At 47.4% G+C, this 19,726-nt stretch overlaps 1 protein-coding gene across 1 annotated transcript in view; it reads right to left on the minus strand.

Moving 5' to 3' along the window:
• CPT1B (carnitine palmitoyltransferase 1B) overlaps positions 1-19,726 on the minus strand; it is a 607,650-nt gene that overhangs the window by 465,109 nt on the left and 122,815 nt on the right. The gene's annotated exons all lie outside the window — the stretch shown is intronic.

Consider the following 19,726-nt stretch of genomic DNA (forward strand, 5'->3'; position numbering starts at 1 on the left):
ACTTTGCCCTTCCTATTTAGTAAAGACAATGTCATCTCGTCGTTTACCACCTCAGGAATGGCTTCATTGAGGTCCCTCATGTCATAACCTCTTTTCTTGAGATCCTTTGCATCCTTAAGCAAAGCTGCTTTTGGTGTTCTATTCTTTAGGTGCAAAATCACATGCTCCACCCGTGTCTCGTTGACGTACTCCATAACAGCTATGTCATTAGATCTTATTGACCTACAGCCGGGGACACACTGTTGTAGCAGCATAACATTTTTCCGATTCAAGTTATAATCATCGTTCTCTGTTAGGATGTTCTCAATCACGATTTTTAAACCCTCCAATTGCTTTGTCTTATTTTCTTTATGCTCAGTTCCACTAGTAATATTTTTGTTGATGCTTTTGCCTGGCATAGTGGGATTCCAAGTTATTTTATGTTCCTTAGTTGCTTCTTTTTTTTCCTGATCCATCCGTACGTTTTCGCTTTGTTTCACCAGTATCAATCTTTTTTGGTCCAGTGTTAAGAATTTTTGCTCAAGCTCATTTGTATCTTCGTCAGAAGTGTCTATGGACCCGTTGCTCATTATCTCCACTATCCTAGCATTATTGGTAGATCGTGACCTCTATTTCCCTTTCTTTTGTGCAGCTGAGCTTGCAGCAGGTGCTTGTTCGGCTTCGTTGATGTAAAAGGAAGCATCCTCTATTAGATCTTGCGATTGTTGTTCTAGCTCAGAATCTGTGTCCTCATCGGTCTCTACTATTCGCCTTGGTTCTTTATTGACCGTTTGGACTGGTTTACTGACTTTATTTTCCTCCATTGAGATCTTTGTCTCTAAATTTATATTTCTGAAAAATTATATTGCTCCTGTATTTTGATTTCTTTGGGTTCCTTTGATGTTTTTTGATTTCTCTGCCACCTTTGGGGCAGTTCCCTTTACTGTTCTTTTTACATTTTCTATGTTTTTTTTGTACTTTGTAGTGATCTAGACAGAAGAGGGCCTTGACTACCCCCAAAAACTGGGAATAGTTAGTCCTTGTCAGTACTTTTAACTGATCTGCCTGTATTTCCCTCGTGTGTGGCAATTTTCTCCTCCTCATTCTTTTCTGTTCGAGTAATACAAGTATTTAAATCTGTGTTTTTTCCTTGATTGGTCGCCTTTGAACCCTTAGCTTCGGGTCCCATATTTCCTTGTAATGTGCCCTCTCCAATCTGTGCATTTGGACTCACGTCTGATCCTATGGTGCTTGGTACTTTCTTTCGATTGGTTACCTCCAGGTCTGAGTCCACATCCTTTTTGTGGAATAGAGGTACTACAATTGCACCCTAAGTCAGGTACTGCTCTATTTTCATTAGTGTTGCTGGTCTTATTTCTATGCACAGGCCTTACCTCGATGTCTCTGGTTTCATATGTTTTCCTCATCCATTTTAGGGAGTCCACAAGTACAAGCGATAGTTGCTCTTTTTAGAATTTTCTGCTTCTTGATTGAGTTTGGCATCCAAGTTGACCGACATCATCTCTTTTCTTTTGTTAGCATTAGCGCTAGTAATGCGTTATTGTCTTTTAAGCTGTCACTAATGTTTTCATACAGCTTCATGTACGGTGCCAAGGAAATTGAGAGCGCGGCCATGACGTTGTTATAAATCTGCATACCTGCTGCAATTGAAAGATGGCTTTTGTTCCCACGATTCACTTCCCCATTCTCAGTTTTGTCAGAGTCAGTTTTAGATGACTCTTTTAACCATTGGCTTTTTCCACCTCCACCTCAGAAGTGTTGACTCTTCCGGTAGACACACAATTATTTTTTGTTTGTTGATGACATTTTCTGTTTGCGTCGCAAATTATCTGCTTTTTTCTTTTGACCAATTATTTCCTTATTGCAACTTGGAACCACATATGTGTCTTCCTTTTGACACAAAAGTTGATTGTAGACAGTATTTGTCATGCTGCAAAGATCTTATCATGTCAACATCTTCAGAGCTATTCAATAGATGTGGACACCTGTGGGGATTCTTGGATGTGTGTGGTTGTCGCGTTTGTGGTAGGCACTGTGCAGCAGAACCTCCTTCCGAATCTGGGAGGTCGTTATAATATGACTCTGTATCGGGGATATCTTGTTCTTTGTTTTTTCTTAAAGTTTCCTTTCATTGTTTTTATAAATTGTTCTCTCCATTCTTGCTCACAAATTTCATCTGCAATCGATAGTTCATGTTTACTTGTACTCTGGTGTACCATTCTTTTCCCAGTTAGAGGTGAGGCTGCTTTTCTCTTCACTTCATCTAGGAACCGTTTCACTTGAGTGTGTAAGTTTCTGGTTTTAGAAGCACTTTTTCCTTCGTTAAGAAATTTGAGTTTTTCCACGCCTTCCACCTCTATTTCTTTGTCATTAATATTTGGTGACAAATCTATTGCAGATCTTGTTTGGGCTTTTTCATTGGTTTTGAGGGGAGCTGATGTCCTTTCCGTATCTTTGTCGTTCACAAAATGTCTGTTGTCATTAACAATGCAACTACCAATCGCATGTGATTCTTTAGTACATTCGTGGACCGCAATCCCTCCAATCCTTGTTTCTTTCTCCAACCTCAGATTCTTGTCACCTGCCGTCAACTGATCTTCAAAACTCGAGGATACCATCACAGTTTTTCGTTAATGATTCCTCTAATATTTGTTGTCCGTTGGGAATCATATCCTCATGCCTTTCTGCAGTAATCATTACATCTGATGCATCTGAATATATGGAGTCATCCAAATTGGTAGCGGAGCATTGAGTTAGGTTGATTTGAGTCGGTTGTGATGTTTCCGTCTCTGCTGGGGACTCCACAGTGTTTAAAGCCTGTGGAGTATCCCTTAAATCTTTACCACCAGTGGCGTTGTCATAGTTTAAGGGTCGCCACTGCTGGTTTCCTTTTGTGTCCGGGCGAGGACACTGTCAACCTGGATTCCTACTTTGGATAACTCAAGAGTCCGAAACCTTCAATCCCTGGTCCTCTGTTTTATCAGTGTTGGAAGACTTCTCCTGTGACTCACGCCATAATTTCTGTTGAGCTACCGCCCTTATTTTTAGGGTGTTGCCACGTGCACTGCTCTAATACACTAATAGCCACCGGGGAGCGGGTTAACAATTCTTGTGAACTGCCTGCTGACGTTAGGTTTATAAGCATTTGTGGTACCTTGTCTGTTAAAGTGTTCTGTGAATCACTGTCCCCCACAGAGGGACGAGGTTCTTCTATTGAAACATTGCTTCTGTAGTCATGTGGTTTGAATTTCCCCAGCAGACTACCCTTACCACAAAGGTCTGAAGCAGATACAATGGATAACACAGAAGAGTCCCGATCCTGCTCCTTACCTGTTCTTAAGGGGACCAGTTGCGTCGGCATCGCAGATGACGACAATCCATGTGGATGGGTAGGTAATCTTGACTTTGCTCTGGTGTTGTGTTGCGGTGCAGTAGTCTCAGCAGGAAATTTTTCGGCCATGCTGTATCCTTACCCCGCTGTAGAAGACACTAACACTTTGTGCTGATGCTCCTCTACGTGCCCAATTACCGTTGATCCGTTGGAAGAGGGATGTATTTCCTAGCGCTGCAGCAACGCAGCAAACAGCCAAACAGCACCACTAAGCACAGCCCTTCACGCAACAGGGCTTAACGCTGCAAGGGTCGCCGGGCGTGCTTTTGAAGCGGCAACTTCCTGAGGGCGGAGCAGTAGGCGGGCTTCACCAGGCTTCCTAGCCAATGACTCTTCACTGTCTTTGCTGACGGACCTGCCTGTTAGAACAAGTAAATACGTGAAATTATCTGTCCCAATCCTGCTGGTCTTCTCGCTTTTGCAGTATCTAATTATGCCCAGTATTCATGTAAAGCGTGTCATTATCGCTTGCAAACATGCAAAATAAGTATTCTGTAACCGTCGGCCTTCAAGACTAAGGCTCGGTATTTATATGATGCATGCAAATGGCGCTTGCAAGCGTCCAATGTAAATATTCAGCAACCGTTGACCTTCATTAGTGCGGCACAGAATTATAGAAGGAATATAAAAAGTACTTACAAAATGCATGATCGAAGGGTACAGCTAGACAACCGTTGGCCAAAAACAAATAGGCCTGGAATTATTTATTTGTAGATGTATTTGGTCAGTCGAACCCATGCGTTGGATAGGAGGGGCGCGGACCATAGACCTTCCATGGGCCAAGATACAAAAAAACAACAACAAAAAACACACCTGCCACACTCCGCCACGCTCCACTGTGGGGTGGGAGGTGTTAAGTAACTTTGGTTACGCCTTCTGATTGAGAGCAAGGACAGACTGCTACTGCTGCTTCTACGATAGCGCTATCAGTGCTCTCAGAGCAGACCAAAACACTCCAGCCACACTCTGGAATATTGTGTCCCTGCAATTATCCCAGTACCTGCCTGGTGGGCACCTGCGGGTCTCCCTTCCCTGTATCTATGTACTTACCTGAATAAAAAGACTAAATTAAACCAACAGTCTCTGCTTTCCTTTTTCGTTCAACCTAGATCTCAACAGTAGCCCTTCTGGAATTAGCACCTTATTACCGTCAGAGCCAAAGCAAAGTACCTCTGTTCCGGTAGCAACTAAAGACTATCCTTTATGACAAAAAGTCCTTTGCTTAATACTTGAGTAGTATTATTCCAGAGGGTCTTTCACTGTCCTGAGCAGCTTGATGTTTGATTTCACTACCCATTGCTTCATTTCACTTGTGGTCTGAGAACGTTTGATTTTTGTACTTGTTATTGTACATTTTCTATTACCTTGCCATTCTACCCAACTGTTTGGAGAAATTCCCCATTTTCTCTGTCCTTGCACTTAACTGATCTGGAATGATCCAAGGCCTGTGAACAATCTGATTCGGTAGCCCCCACTCCCTTGCTTTGGGGCATGTAAGGAAGGCATGGTATCAAACAGTGAAGACAGACTCACGTGATCACAGTTCAAGGGTGTTTATTGAACTTCAATGGGTTGATTGAATCCCTATTTAACCCTAAATCTAAGGATGGGAGCAAGCTACGACCATCAAATTATAATAACGCAGTTCTAGTGGGTCTTTGTCAAAATAAAAGGGCCTATACTAATAGATCTATTGCCAATCCTTACTTTTAAAAACAAATGGTATGGGAAAACGATGTATTCAAAAGAAAAATGTTCAAGAACAAAATGTCAGGATAGTTGAGCAGTTGGTATCCCTTCCCCACGTGTTCAGCATGGGACAAGGTGGCACACTAGAGCTTCGCAAACACTCTGGCTTCTCTGCCACGAGGATGTAGTTCAAAACATAGGTATCAAGGCCTTTTTCACCAAAGTCTCTTTTCCCAATAAAAGTCTCTTTTTGCAGAGTGCCTGGCGTAGCAGGCCTCCCTCAGTCAGGCTCGGACCGCCTTAAACACATGATCACAATTGGTATCCCTCGATCGGGCTCGGACCTTATAATCTCCCTTTCTTTGCTTTCTTTTTGTTATCAAAATTCGAAGACTTTCAATTGTGCGATGGATTTTTCTTAAACCATTGCAGGACCACTTCGATTCACTTCATCCATAAATTTCACTTTATTGCTTTTGTTTCTGCCACAACCTTCGACTGAGCACACCTGCGGTGCCGGGCCGCTCTGTTGCTTTGTCTCCTACCTTCTCTGATTCATATTAAAGTTCAAACATTCATCGTCAATGGAGCTTTACTCGAATCTCTCATCGTACACGTTAATATTCTTCACTCTTGCGCTCTTCATACAATGTTGCAGCTTGCAACCTTAACCTCAACACACACCGGTCTTGCATCAGTCTCCCCAACTTACTGGCTGTGTTGATTTCTCTGGTGCTGCTTTGATCCTGGAGCCAAGAATGGTGCCACGGCAGCTGCTGCTCCTCCCTGACTCATCCAGTCATGCAGAAGGGCCCGGTATCTCCGACACACAATGCAGGATTTTCAGTCCGGTTTCCTGGGATTATGCCTTTTAATCTGAAGGCTTCTGGAAAGTAACAGTTTCTCGCCGGAAAGGTCAAAGGTATCTCCCTCCTTGATCTCCCTTCTCGGTTTGCCGCATTTCTCCTGTCATTCAGCTGCCGTCTGTAAAACGCTGTTCCTTTGTGTGCTTTGCTTCGCTCAGAGTGTGCCCTCGTGCTCCGCCTTTTATCCGTGGGGGGAAGCCTAATGGAAGTCAGGTGTGAGTTGTTAACAGTAATTGCCTGACTTTGCCTGACCATAGTAGTGGGTCATTTCAGGTACAATTCTCGGGTATGAGTCTGTTTTCTCCCAGAGCCGGCTGTCTGTGTGAAAGTATTTGTGTAGGGAAGGGGGGTTACAGTTCCCAAGTACCGTACCTGGTATGATGGAGTAAAGGTATGATTTGAGGCATCCACTGCCTAATCCACCCAGCAGATGCTGCTGAGTCCCGATTGGCTGGTGACCCTCCTTCAGCTACCTATCGGGAGCCGGCAGGCGAAGCCGGCCCACTCTCACCAAGGCCCAGTGAAACAAGGCTGACTCCTGTCCTAGCCTGTCCTCAGCATTACTCGCCGTTCGCCTGGACACTATGCCCTTTTTCACCTCGCACTAATCCCTGCTTGTGGTTACACAGCTGACTCTCCTCCTCGTGAACCTATGGACTAGCGCTCTCATCATCCTGAAACTAACACTAGTAACGTTATCAAATATTTCAGCGCTTCCGAATGCTATGCTTATTCCCATGAGCTTGCTACCTACTATAGCTATATAAGTTGTCCGCTCTGTGCCTGCTGCCCTACAAGCATTTATCTTGCCTGTTGAACTAGCTGACATACTATCTATCCTGATGTTGATAATGCCTTTACTATGCTAATATAATCACATACGCCACTTGACGAGCTGTAGCAACGTAGCAACGTGCTCCATGCACACCTCTGTACTAAGTCTGCACATCTATTACGAGCGTCCTGACTTTAATCAACTGAGCCGACTGCATATTTGAGCCCCTAGTCGCTACCTATTCGCAGTTGCTTACCACCAAGTGATCGCACCATTTCAGTGCCTTATTTGCTTGCATTACCTATGTCTGTTCTCATTGCCGCCCAGCCCATACCTTCGCACTGCATGACCACGGCACCGCTTTCATTTGCGGCTTTGTTCGCCTGTGCTTGCCTTGAAATTACTATGCTGCCAACCCCATGCTCGCTTTTGAAATGATTGAGCTCTTGCTCAGAACCGCAACGTGGACCCACTTGTTAGCTCCATGATATATGCTACTCTGCCTGCCTGATACGCTCATTGTGTATTCCCTAATTTGCTGCGCCACACCTTGATCTATGCCTGCATATGTTGCACCGCTCCGCATAAGACATGTCTACATGATCTAAGCTAACTCCAGGGTACCTGCCTTACTCTGCCGTGCCTTCAACTTGACATTTACCTGATCTGCCAATACTTGCTGCCAACACTAGAATGTCTTCTCTGCCTGAATTGTTGCACCGTTACAATTAGATCACGCTTCTTGCATTCTGCATTGTTCCCTGCCTAACATGCTAATGTATATGCAAGCTTTGGTATTTGCTTTGCTTGTGTACCCTGATCTGATGCACCCCCATTGCTTGACTCTGAATAAGTAGACTTAACCTGTCTTAAACTCATTAGCCTGCATTGCTCGTACAGAGCACGCACTGTGTTAGGAAAGATTTCGTAATTGTAGGGAATTTTCCTTCCATGTGGCAACCCCTAAACTTTTTGCTATTGTTTTTAACCTTGTTCTTGACTTTGCCAGAGAAGTACAGCCTTCTGCCGCACTTCTCTGGGCTTTCGCTCCTTTCTTACGGGGAAACTGACATGCCCTTAAGACAGTCAGTACCGGGGAACGTGGTTTCCCGTAGTTTCTTTTATCGTGTCGCAGCTTTAGTGCAACACGACACAAGAGGGCACTGTAAGCTAAGTTACAGCTCTCTTGGGTCTCTAGCCTTCTACAGGCCCTAGATACTCTTTTAGGATGGTATTTGATCGGTGCAAGTCATTCAGGGACTCGAATGGTGGCAGCGATCGTTTTGTTTATTTTGAGCTCCTTTTGGCGTTCTGAGCACGTTTTTGCACTGAACCCAAAATGGTGGCCTGGCTCCCAAAATGGCCAGGCCGCGAGGCTCCTTTGTCTTGTCCACTGACCGTCTTGCTCCCTTCACCTTCCCCAGGTCAGGTGACCCGGGGCCTTCCTTATTTGGGCATGTACTTTCCCGCGAAACGTGGTTGCTTTCGCGGGCTTCTACATGTCGTTTGTGTGCCTCCAGGGTGTGGGCTGGGATGTCTGGTCCCAATACACATCCTGGGTGCCAGAGAGTCTGGGGTGGTGTGAATGCCTGGGACCACCGTGGTCCGTGATTGGTCCACGTATGGTATGTGTTTTGATGAGCGGATCTCCCATTGGCTCCCCTCCGTTTTGGCGCGAAGGGAACCGTGGATAAGAGGGAGCTGGAAACACCACTACCATGTCGATCTCCTGAGTTCTCACGAACGAAGGAATACAGGAGCCAAGTATCCTGCAACCAAGAGGCTGGACCGAGGAATCGCTGGTGACCCGCTGAAGGAATCCTCCTTTGCACTGCTGTCGTCCTGTGAAACCCTTTCCTCCTTGGATCGAACCAGAAGGCCTGTACTGGTGCTTCGACCTTTGGAATAGCAGGAACAGCTATTCTCGGCGACTTCATCATCTCCTGCCAAGTAAGCCTTCGGAAGTGTCTCTGGGCCATCCAGTTGACTGACCAGCTTACCAGGGAGTCCTGCTCTGTAACTGCCGCCAGGTTGTGTTGTATTTCGAGTCCTTGTCACTCTCCCACGCTTCGTACACTTGGCGTTCCCAAGTCTGAAGGGAGGAGTGTACATTTGGCTTGAATACACACGGCCGCTCCGTTGTCCTTCTGCGGCAACAAAACTGTGCTGGTTTCGTCGATTGGGACGTCTTTTTGCTCTACACGACTACGAGGCGTTCCCTGCTCTTCTGAACCTGCCAGCTGCTGAAACTAACGTGGAGAAGCCTGGGTCTGCTTGCTTCGGGGACCGGTGAGTAGTTTAGCTAGGATCTGGTCGCCCTCCTGCAGTATCCCATTGCTTTTCCCTGCTGTGTAAAAACAGCACCCTTTTGGCCGTACTCGCGCTCTGCTTCTGCCTGCTGTGGAGGCTGCGCTTGAGTTGCGGAACCTGTTCTCCTTCTGCTGTGCACTAACCCGAACTGCCTGACTTCCTCCGAAGAGCTTCCCCTTTTGCCCGTTGGCACCGGCGTGGCAGGTACTTTGAGCACAAGGCTCCACTCTTCGCAGGGCTCGGACTTCCATCTAGTTAGGTGCCTCTAAAGACGAACTGAGTCAAAAGCGTTATCGCACTGCCTGTTTTCCTTTCCTTTCAGGTGGACTACATATTTCGTGCTTTAAACGCTGGCGACTGTGTATTTGTATATATATTGTGTTGATTTGGTATGTGTTGGCTTAATACTGTGTTATTGTGATTTTCTCGCTACGGTCATTGTTTTAAAGGCCTTGAAATAAATGTGTATCTATTTTTGATATAACAACTGTTTGGAGTAGTTTGTAAGCGCTCTTGCTTTGTGTGCTCATTGCGGGCTTTCAGTCACCCTCACCCCTCTTGAGACCTAGTCTTGACCGCCGCGATCGCTACCTTGATTGGTCTGGCTTGTCCAGAGGTTACCCTGTTCCAAGTAATTAGGTTGGCCTTCTGAACTTCTGCGCCACCAGGACAGAGTTCAGAAATCCGTCTTAACAAATTGGTGTACAGCGGTGGGATACGACTGAAGGTATCCAGTGTTGCGCTCGAACTAAGGCATTTCAGGTTATTCCAAACAGTACACGTAGTGAATTGTTGTAATATAACTTTAAAAAGGCCATAGTCCTATCAAACAGTATGGAAGCAAATACCTTGTTAACTTTAAATGCTTCCAAATCAGAAACGCTGAAAAAGATGTGTGCGGAGAGAGGTGTTTCCTCTCAAGGCACAAAATTGGAAATGATCCAGAGAATCGTGGCGTGGCAAGAAGCGCAGCTTGACGCTATAACTTCCGAGGACAGTGCAGAAGGTGGTGGGGCTGCTCTCACTGGCAGAACCGACGGTTCTGCCGCTGCACTGATCCATCGCGACCACGAGGACAGGGAGGATGTAATGTCTAATGTTTCCTCTGCCAGTGTTGATGGGGATGCTATGCTTGAATTCAAGAAGCAAGAGCTGCGGTTTAGGCAGCAGGAGCTTGAATTCAGCATAGCAAAACTAAAAATCGAACAGGCAGAAAAACAGAAAGACAGGGATCACCAGTTGGAACTGGCCAAGCTTCAGGTTGCAAATGGGTCCAAGGGTCCTAGACATGGGTCTGGGGCTTCCTCTCATCCACGGTTTCCGAAAGATCTGCTCAGTGTGTATGAAGAAAGGAATGACATTATGGACTGGCTGAATGCGTTTGAGTATGCATGCGAGGTTCAAAAAGTTGACAGTGCTGATAAGATTGCATGGTTGCTCAGTAGACTGCCCCATTCTGGCTGTAGTGCCATTATGGAAATGTCGAAGGCTGAGCGAGCTGATTTCGCAATGTTAAAGCAAACTCTCATTTTAAAGTTTGGGAAGACTCCGGTCCAATATTTAAAGCGTTTTCGAGAGTATAAGAAAAAGGAAGGTGGTACTTGGGTATCTTATGTCGCTGAATCTTTGAAAAACTTAACTGGCTGGGTCGAAGGTTATAAGGTTTCTACCTTCGAAGGCATGATAAATCTTGTCATGCTGGAACATATTTTTGCTTCTTCTTCCCCGGAGCTTAAGTAGCATTTGGCCGATTCGAAGGAGATAGATCCTAAGAAGCTGGCCATTGCAGCAGACTTATGGGTGTCACATTGAGTGTCCCATAAGGACAAAACTCATCCTGGTAAGCAGGAGGAAGGCAAAAAGTCCAAAGATATGGAGGGTGGGGAATCTGCTAAATCTTCTTCCCATAAGGGCCACAAAAAGAAAAACAAGGGTAAGACACAAGAGAACTCACAGGGTAGTGGAGGTTCGCCTCCGAAACAGAACTCTGGTTATAATAAGCCTCCCTACGTAAACAGACCCAATGGGGCTTGTTTTTCTTGTGGAGCAACTGACCATGTGAAGGGGGATCCCCGTTGTAAGGTTAGACCTTTGGGGGTCCACTCCGCTAATCTGGCCTTCTCCTCCTACGAGGAAGAAGAGATTACAGGAGCATCCTTCTCCTCAGACTCATTTCCCAGCGGAATAGAGGCTGAGGTAGTTTTAGTGTCCCTGGGTTCCTGGGAGCCTAAAGTCGCAGAGGCGTATGCTAGGATTCCGGATAATACCAAGCACTACTTTAAAGACAGTGTGCTGATCAATGGAGTGGATACTCCAGCTCTTGGGGATAGTGGGTGCAGTCGAACTGTAGTGGATTCTACCTTGGTAGACTCAGAGGAAGTTGCCAGAGCTACTCTGATGCCCACTAAGTTGGCTGACGGCCCCCTCCGTATGTTTCCCGTGATCCCTGTAAATCTTACTTTAAATGGTACAGCAGTCAGGATTCCAGTGAGCATTCAGAGAAACGTCCCGGGAAAGGTCTTGTTGGGCAATGATCTCAGAGCTTTAGGGCTCGTAGGAGACACTGCCGAAAGACCCTACACACGGTCTCAAGCACGGGCAGCATTGGCCAAGTCCAATACGCTGCCCCAGCCGAAGGGGAAACCCAAGGCGAAAGGAGTCTACAAGTCAAGACGAGGGAAAGAGAATATTCCCCCGAGCTCGCCTACCACTGCGGTGGAGGAAGTTGGTCAATCGCCCGGGCCTGACGAGGAGGTGGCGATGCCTGAAGTATTCGACCCCAACGATCATCCTGAACTAAAAGACTTGTTAGTTGAAGGAGGTCCTGATAGGGACGAATTCAGTAAAGGCCCACGTGAGTGCCCATCTCTGGAAGGCCTAAGGAGACAGGCCTGCTCCCAGCTTGAGGGTGAACCTCCTGGGATGCATAGGATTTACCAGGAAGGTGGACTCCTGTATAGTGAGCCCACAGAGTCTACAGAAGGAGACCATAGGAGGTTGGTGGTTCCCCTTGCTGTTAGGCCCTTCCTCCTGCAGTTGGCGCATGAAGTTCCCCTTGCTGGTCACCTCGGTATGAGGAAGACCAAGCAAAGGTTATCCATGCACTTCTACTGGCCCAAGATGGGGGAGCAAGTAGAAAGTCACTGCAGGACTTGTGCCGCCTGCCAGTTGTCTGGTAAGGTTGGCGCGACAATCCAAGCTCCGTTGGTACCGCTCCCAGTTGTGGGGGTACCATTTGAAAGGGTAGGGATCGACATGGTTGGTCCCCTTGACCCGCAAACATCCTCAGGCAATAGGTTTATCCTGGTGCTGATCGACCATGCAACCAGGTATCCTGAGGCCGTCCCATTTACAACTGTAACTGCCAAGCCAGTTGCAGAAGCTTTACTCGGCAGGTTTACTAGGGTTGGCTTCCCTAAAGAAGTTGTGTCGGATCATGGCAGCAACTTTATGTCGAAGTATAGGCAGGCTATGTGGAAAGAATGTGGGGTCACCTACAGGTTCTCTTCTGCATACCGCCCCCAGACCGATGGTCTGGGGGGGCGTTTCAACAGGACGTTAAAGAGCATGATTGGGGCTCTGGAGGAGCCTCAGAGAAGGAAATGGGATCTTCTTGTTTTATGCTTACTGTTTGCCTACCGAGAGGTACCACAGGAGGGTGTTGGCTTCAGCCCCTTCGAACTCCTGTTCGGTCATCCCGTACGGGGACCCTTAGCCATCGTCAAAGAGGGATGGGAGATGCCCACTCCCCCTGTTGCTACCAATGTAGTTGATTATGTGCTAGGGCTCAGAAAACGGAGGGTACTTCTGATGGGCTTGACTAGTGATAAATTGAAGGCAGGGCAAGCGCTGGTGAAACATTGGTACGACCAGAAAGCTTCCCTCATCAACTTTACACTTGGTCAGCAAGTCCTGATCATGAATCTCATAAGGCCTCGAGCTTTACAGGACAAATGGTCAGGCCCTTACCCAGTGGTGGAGCCCCTGGGTGAGGTTAACTATTCAGTGGACCTTGGAAGGCCTGGACAGGCTCCCAAAGTGTTTCGCATGAATAGGCTGAAGGCTTTCGGCCCAAGCGTCGAAATCGCAGCACTGCTACTGGCTTCAGATGTTGAGGAAGAGGAGTCTGAACCTCTCCCCGACCTGTTCCCAAGCAGTCCTTCAGTTAGCTCTTTTGAGGGTGTCCGAGTGGCCCCTCACCAAAATGGACAAGGCTCAGTGGTTTACCTTGGACATGAAGTAGGTGGAGGGAGGATACAGCCTCTACCCAGTAAAGTACAAGCAGTACAAGACTGGCCTACCCCCACTACGCAAACCCAAGTGAGAGCCTTCTTAGGACTCACGGGGTATTATCGCAATTTTGTGGCAGACTATGGCACCATAGCTGCTCCTCTGACTGCCCTCACAACTCCGAAGAAACCCAAGAAGGTAACTTGGACCGACGAGTGTGAGAAGGCCTTCAATGGCTTAAAAGACTCCTTGTGCCAGGCCCCTGTGCTCAGGGCCCCTGATTATCAAAGACCTTTTATCGTGCAGACGGATGCGTCTGACACTGGGATAGGAGCTGTACTATCACAAGTAGATGAGAAGGGTAAGGAACACCCTATCGGTTTTATTAGTCGCCAGCTTAAGGACAGAGAGCTCAGATGGTCCACGGTAGAGAAAGAATGTTTCTCTGTTGTGTGGGCCCTAAGGAAGCTGAGGCCCTACCTCTATGGGACCCACTTCACTGTGCAGACTGACCATAAGCCGTTAAAGTGGCTAATGAACATGAAGGGGGAGAATCCAAAGTTGCTTAGGTGGTCCATAAGTCTACAAGGCTTTGACTTCACTATTGAGCATAGGCCAGGTGTCCAACATAGCAATGCTGATGGGTTGTCCAGAATGTTTTACCGACCTGAACAAGAGACTCATCCAGGGGTGGATTAGTTCCCCCTGTCCATAGTCTGGGAGGGGCGAGTGTTAGGAAAGATTTCGTAATTGTAGGGAATTTTCCTTCCATGTGGCAACCCCTAAACTTTTTGCTATTGTTTTTAACCTTGTTCTTGACTTTGCCAGAGAAGTACAGCCTTCTGCCGCACTTCTCTGGGCTTTCGCTCCTTTCTTACGGGGAAACTGACATGCCCTTAAGACAGTCAGTACCGGGGAACGTGGTTTCCCGTAGTTTCTTTTATCGTGTCGCAGCTTTAGTGCAACACGACACAAGAGGGCACTGTAAGCTAAGTTACAGCTCTCTTGGGTCTCTAGCCTTCTACAGGCCCTAGATACTCTTTTAGGATGGTATTTGATCGGTGCAAGTCATTCAGGGACTCGAATGGTGGCAGCGATCGTTTTGTTTATTTTGAGCTCCTTTTGGCGTTCTGAGCACGTTTTTGCACTGAACCCAAAATGGTGGCCTGGCTCCCAAAATGGCCAGGCCGCGAGGCTCCTTTGTCTTGTCCACTGACCGTCTTGCTCCCTTCACCTTCCCCAGGTCAGGCGACCCGGGGCCTTCCTTATTTGGGCATGTACTTTCCCGCGAAACGTGGTTGCTTTCGCGGGCTTCTACATGTCGTTTGTGTGCCTCCAGGGTGTGGGCTGGGATGTCTGGTCCCAATACACATCCTGGGTGCCAGAGAGTCTGGGGTGGTGTGAATGCCTGGGACCACCGTGGTCCGTGATTGGTCCACGTATGGTATGTGTTTTGATGAGCGGATCTCCCATTGGCTCCCCTCCGTTTTGGCGCGAAGGGAACCGTGGATAAGAGGGAGCTGGAAACACCACTACCATGTCGATCTCCTGAGTTCTCACGAACGAAGGAATACAGGAGCCAAGTATCCTGCAACCAAGAGGCTGGACCGAGGAATCGCTGGTGACCCGCTGAAGGAATCCTCCTTTGCACTGCTGTCGTCCTGTGAAACCCTTTCCTCCTTGGATCGAACCAGAAGGCCTGTACTGGTGCTTCGACCTTTGGAATAGCAGGAACAGCTATTCTCGGCGACTTCATCATCTCCTGCCAAGTAAGCCTTCGGAAGTGTCTCTGGGCCATCCAGTTGACTGACCAGCTTACCAGGGAGTCCTGCTCTGTAACTGCCGCCAGGTTGTGTTGTATTTCGAGTCCTTGTCACTCTCCCACGCTTCGTACACTTGGCGTTCCCAAGTCTGAAGGGAGGAGTGTACATTTGGCTTGAATACACACGGCCGCTCCGTTGTCCTTCTGCGGCAACAAAACTGTGCTGGTTTCGTCGATTGGGACGTCTTTTTGCTCTACACGACTACGAGGCGTTCCCTGCTCTTCTGAACCTGCCAGCTGCTGAAACTAACGTGGAGAAGCCTGGGTCTGCTTGCTTCGGGGACCGGTGAGTAGTTTAGCTAGGATCTGGTCGCCCTCCTGCAGTATCCCATTGCTTTTCCCTGCTGTGTAAAAACAGCACCCTTTTGGCCGTACTCGCGCTCTGCTTCTGCCTGCTGTGGAGGCTGCGCTTGAGTTGCGGAACCTGTTCTCCTTCTGCTGTGCACTAACCCGAACTGCCTGACTTCCTCCGAAGAGCTTCCCCTTTTGCCCGTTGGCACCGGCGTGGCAGGTACTTTGAGCACAAGGCTCCACTCTTCGCAGGGCTCGGACTTCCATCTAGTTAGGTGCCTCTAAAGGCGAACTGAGTCAAAAGCGTTATCGCACTGCCTGTTTTCCTTTCCTTTCAGGTGGACTACATATTTCGTGCTTTAAACGCTGGCGACTGTGTATTTGTATATATATTGTGTTGATTTGGTATGTGTTGGCTTAATACTGTGTTATTGTGATTTTCTCGCTACGGTCATTGTTTTAAAGGCCTTGAAATAAATGTGTATCTATTTTTGATATAACAACTGTTTGGAGTAGTTTGTAAGCGCTCTTGCTTTGTGTGCTCATTGCGGGCTTTCAGTCACCCTCACCCCTCTTGAGACCTAGTCTTGACCGCCGCGATCGCTACCTTGATTGGTCTGGCTTGTCCAGAGGTTACCCTGTTCCAAGTAATTAGGTTGGCCTTCTGAACTTCTGCGCCACCAGGACAGAGTTCAGAAATCCGTCTTAACACACTGCCTAGCCAAATAGTGCCTGTAACGCTTACCTATAACTGCCTCACAGACCCGGCGGCCCTTCCTCTCTAATCTCGGTAACATGCTACCACGTTGGCCCTCCCTAAGGTCACTGCTCTCCTCATTACAAGTACTTCTCTCAGTGCGGTCAATTACCAGGTCGTCACACCTACCACCTCCCAATTTAGCTGCACCTAGCTCCTCACACACCTCATCCATGGCCACCTCTCACAGATCTCCTGATACCTACCAAAGTACTGCACCTCAATACCACAACATCTAACTCAACGATCCGGCCCTATGGCTCGACCATTTCGCCAAAAAACCCTCACCCAACCAACCATGTCCTATCACTCTTAGAAACCTAAGATTAGGATCTAGACTTATGGGTAAGAAGGGACACCCCATGTACCTGAGCCCATACCTCAAAACTCATACGCACAGCCCGCCTCCACAAACGGCCACCTCACCCACGCCCCATCACCCTCAAACCATCACAGCTTCATCAAGCAACGTTGGTTTAATTAAAGCTGCCCTGATTAACGCAAGATCCCTAGCTGCGCATGCTCTGGACATTGCTGATCTTATCAAAACTAAGGAGCTCGACTTCATTGCCATCTCCGAGACCTGGCTGCACGCGGCTTCCGGCCCGGCACTCTCATTGGCCATCCCCACTGATTACTCCATCATCAGATGTGATCGCACCTCGAGAGGTGGAGGAATTGCTTTCATCGCTAGAAACTCATTAGGACTTAGAACCATCCCAAGCTCTAAGGTGGAAACTGCAGAGTTACTCTCTGTCAAGCTCGGACTCTCAGTTAACCAACGGCTACCATCCACCTAATATACAGACCCCCTGGTCTACCCACATCCTTTGTGAATGATATCTCTACATTAGTACTCAACAATGCTAAATCCAACTCCCAAACCATCATTCTTGGCGACCTCAATCTAGGACACCAAGACCCTAATATCCTGCGGCCCTCGACCTAGCTAATACCTTAACAGATTTAGGTTTCACTCACCACATACAGCAACCCACCCACATTAAAGGGCGGTCCCTTGACTGGCTTAGTGACACCAATTGCAATATTAGCGTAATCTCCAACGCCCCTTGCTTGTGGTCTGACCACCATGTCATCACTTTCAGCATTGAAGCAGCCCCACCACCCAGGCCTTTGGTCGCCCCAGCCACCCTCACTGGAAATAAAAAGAACATTACGACAGAAAAACTACTCCCCCTTATCCTTCCCACACTAAATAACGCTCCCAACACTTGCTCAGACCCCACCAACCTAGCCGACATGTATAACCAGTCACTGCTTGCAGCCATCAACTCTATTGCCCCGCTCAAACTGAGGAAACCCAAACAACGAGCACACCTTAACTCGTGGTTTACTCCCCAGCTTAGAGTGTTACGCAAAGAGAAACGCACACCAGAGTCACGCTGGAGAAGTCACCACTCCGACGCCCACAAGGACAGTCTTCTGATAGCCACCCTTAACTATAAAGAAGCTGTACTCCAGGCAAAAAAAGATTCTTATAATAACCGCATTATGTCAGCCCAGTCCAATACTAAGGAACTCTTTAATATCCTTAAGGAACTCGAGACACCTGCAGCCCCCCCTGACTCTTGCTCCAAAGACAACACTTGGTGCACCAATATTCAGTCAGCACTCCTGGGTAAAATTGCTACCCTCCAATCTAAAATCAGTGACCAACCACCAACCACACCTACACTTAATACACATTTAACCTATCCGCATAAACCTTTCTCCTTCTCCCCACTCACTACTCTCGAAGTAGAAAACATCATAAACAATTTAAAACCTTCCAATTGCCAAGGCGACTACTGCCCAGCACCTATTATCAAGGAAGCATCTCATGAGCTAGCCCCGTTCATTACAGCATTCATAAATGCTTCTTTCAAGACGGGTATTGTCCGCGACAACCTAAAGGATGCATGGGTTATCCCACTCCTCAAAAAACCCTCCCTTGACCCTAATATCCCAACTAACTTCAGACCTATCACTACAGTCCCATTCCTGCTCAAGATCCCGGACCGCGCAGTTTACCTGCAGATTCAGGATTACCTCGAATTAAACAATCTCCTGGGCTTAAGACAATCAGGGTTCCGCCCTAAACATGGCACAGAGTCACCTCTGATCGACTTGAAAACTCAGATGGAGTCAATGAAGGACAATGGGAAGCTAGCTCTTCTCCTTCTCCTCGATCTCTCCGTGGCTTTTGATCTGGTCAACCACCAAATACTCTGCCAGCATCTCAAATCCGCAGCCCACTTCTCCGACTCTGCCAATGCCTAGATCCACTCATTCCTGAGCAATGGATCCATGAGGGTCTTCTCACCGCTGGCATCAGCGGATCCCTCCCCTATTCACTGTGGCGTTCCTCAAGGCTCGTGTGTATCCCCTACGTTGTATAACGTATTCACCAAGCCCCTCTTTGATGTGCTTGACTATCTGGGTGTCTCCTACACTAACTATGCGGACGACACCCAGATACTCATCCCTATCACAGGAGACTACACAGCTGACACCAAAGCCCTTAACAATGTTTACTCGGTCATCCAGGCCTGGATGGCACAGCACGAACTTTGCCTTAACGATGATAAGACTGAGCTCTTACTTTTAGGATCAAATCATCGGCTCAACAAACTAGACCAAACCTACAAGTCCTTCATTATTGACAGCAATGACATTAAAGTCTCCAAAGATACTAAGACGCTAGGGGTCTATCTTGACTCCTCGCTTTCTCTGAACAGACAAATAAATGCAGTTAGGTCAGCTTCGGCCTATACCTGCAAACCTATCACTGCCTGTAGACCCTTCCTAAACTCCAGCAACTGTATCACACTCTCCAGAACTCTTGTTATGGCCAAAATCGACTACTGTAGTGCTCTCTACCTAGGGACCAGTCAGTCTAACCTTAATAAATTGCAAACTGTACAAAATAATGCCTTAAGGGCAGCCTTAAACATCCAGAGACGCTCTCATATCTCCTCGTCAGATCAGACTTACGCTGGCTCCCGGTAAAACAGAGAATTGCCCTGAAAACCCTAGCTTTGACTCATAAATGTCTGAGCAACAACACGCCACCTTATCTGTCCGCTCGCTTCTCACGCCACACCTCCACTCGACCTACCAGAGCAGCCCAAACTCACAGCCTCATCGTGCCTAGATGCAAACTCCAAAAAGCTGGTGGGGTGAGCTTCCCCGTCCTGGCCTCTAAACTCTGGAACACCTTGCCCACACCTATCAGAATTGAACCATCATTCCACTCCTTCAAGAACAATGCTAAAACATGGCTGCTCTCCCAAGACTCATGAGACCTTGACACAGTCCAGACTCCATGTGGGGTACAGGACTGAATATACATTTTCTCTCTGCTCTGTCCCTGTATTATACGCTGTTAATGGTACCCTTCGGTACATGTATATATGCTGTATATTTTTGTAACTCACTGTAACTACTGCTTTTTGTAACATGTTTAAGAGTATGTACATGTATATATGCTGTATATTTTTGTAACTTCTGTAACTACTGCTTTTTGTAACATGTTTAAGAGTATGCGCCCGGTTGCCCCTGGGCCTGGTTTTTTGCGCTTTATAAATAAAATAAA

The sequence above is a fragment of the Ambystoma mexicanum genome, chromosome 12 (assembly GCF_040938575.1).
Source record: "Ambystoma mexicanum isolate Mex_15411 chromosome 12, UKY_AmexF1_1, whole genome shotgun sequence".
NCBI lineage: Eukaryota > Metazoa > Chordata > Amphibia > Caudata > Ambystomatidae > Ambystoma > Ambystoma mexicanum.